Below are 2,296 nucleotides of genomic sequence, written 5' to 3'. Positions count from 1 at the left end.
AAAAAAAAAAATACAATGGTGACACAGAAGTTAAAAGCATGAAACTAACTTATATGGCCAGAGAAAATAACCTTCATTAAAAGGAAGACAAGAGAAAAAAGAAAGAAGGAAGACCAAAAAACAAACAAAAGCAAATAAAATGACAGGAGTAAGTCCTTACTTATCAATAATAATATTGAATGTAAATGGACTAAACTCTTCAATCAAACTTCATAGAGTGGCTAAATCAATTAAAAATAATCCAATGATCTGTGGCCTGAAAGAAACATATTTCACCGATAAAGACACATAGACTGAAAATAGAAAGATGGAAAAAGATATTCCAAGCCAATGAAAACCAAAAAAGAGCAGCATTGCTATACTTATATCAGACAAAACAGATTTTAGCACAAAAACTGTAAGAGACAAAGAAGGTCATTATATAATGATAATAGGGTCATTCAGCAAGAGGACATAACAATTTTAAATATATATGCACTGAACACTGAGGCACCCAGATATATAAAGAAAAAATTAGAGCTAAAGAGGGAATTAGGCCCCAATAAAATAATAGGAGGAGATTTCAACTCCTCACTTGCAATATTGGACAGAATTCCAGACAGAAAATCAATAAAGATATATCAAACTGAATCTGCACTATAAAACAAATGTATCTAATACATATTTACAGAACATTTTATTCAAGAGCTACAGAATACACATTCTTTTCTTTAGCACATGGATCATTCTCAAAGATAAACTATATGTTAGGTCACAAAACAATTCTTAAAACATTCACATAATTTAAAATAATATCAAGCATCTTCTTTGGCTGCAATAGAATAAAACTAGTAATCAATAACAAGGGGAATTTTGGAAACTATACCTATACATGGAAATTAAACAGTATGCTCCAGAATGACTAGTGAGTCCATAAAGAGACTAAAAAGGAAATTGAAAAATTTCTTGAAACAACTGATAATGGATACAAAAACCTGGGGTCTACAGCAAACCAGTACTAAGGCGGAAGTTTATAGTTATAAGTTCCTACATCAAAAAGAGGAAAAACTTCAAATAAACAATCTAATGATGCATCTTAAAGAACTAGAAAAGCAAGAGCAAACCAAACCCAAAATTAGTAGGAGAAAAGAAATAATAAAGATCAGAGTAGAAAGAAATGGAATTGAAATAAAAAAAAATACAAAAGGAAAACTGATGGACCCAAAGGAAAATACTAAGAGAAACAGACAACTGGGATTCTCACAGTGGAAATGTAAGTTGTCAAAAATAACATCGGTACAAGACATAAAATGTAAAACTTGATGCATAAATACAGATTTTGGATAAGTTATTTTTAAAATATATATATGAAAAAAAGATCAATGAAACAAAAAGTTGGCTTTTTTGAAAAGTTAAACAAATTTATGAACCATTAGCCAGACTAAGTAGGAAAAAAAGTAAGAAAATCCAAATGAATGAAATCAGAAATAAAAAAGGAGACATCACAACTGATACCAAAGAAACTGGAAGGATCATTAGTGGCTAACATGAACAACTATATGCCAATAATCATGAAATCTAGAAGAAATAGACACATTCCTAGACATATAGAACATACCAAGACTGAACCACGAAGAAATAAAAAAGCGTGAACAGACCAATAACAGGTAACAAGGTGGAAGCTGTAATAAAAAGTTTTCCACTAATGAAAGGCCTGGGACCTGACAACTTCACTGCTGAATTCTACCAAACACTTAAAGAAGAATGAATACCAATCCTACTCAAAACATTCCAAGAAACAGAGGAGATGGGAAGACTTCCAAAGTCATTATATGAGGCTGGTATTACTCTGATACCAAAATCAGACAAAGACACACAAGAAAAGAAAACTATAGGTCAATATCTCTGATGGATATTGATGCAAAAATCCTCTACAAAATACTAGCAAGGTGAATTCAACAATACATTACAAAGATCATTTGTCATGACCAGGTGGGATTTATCCCTTGGACGTAAGGATGGTTCTACACACTCAAATCAATCAATGTGATACATCCTATTCACAGAATGAAGCATTTAAAACAATATAATCATTTCATTTGATGTTGAAAAAGCATTTGATACAATTTAACATCCCTCCATGAAAAAAACCCTCAAAAAACTGGGGATAGAAGGAACACATTTCAACATAAAATCCATATACAACAGACACACAACTAGTGTCATATTGAATGGGGAAAAACTGAAAGCCTTTTCTCTAAGATCTGGAACACAATAAAGATGCCCACTGTCATCATTGTTATTCAAGATAGTACTG

Source organism: Symphalangus syndactylus, chromosome 2 (assembly GCF_028878055.3).
Source record: "Symphalangus syndactylus isolate Jambi chromosome 2, NHGRI_mSymSyn1-v2.1_pri, whole genome shotgun sequence".
Lineage (NCBI taxonomy): Eukaryota > Metazoa > Chordata > Mammalia > Primates > Hylobatidae > Symphalangus > Symphalangus syndactylus.
This window is presented reverse-complemented; position numbering follows the sequence as displayed.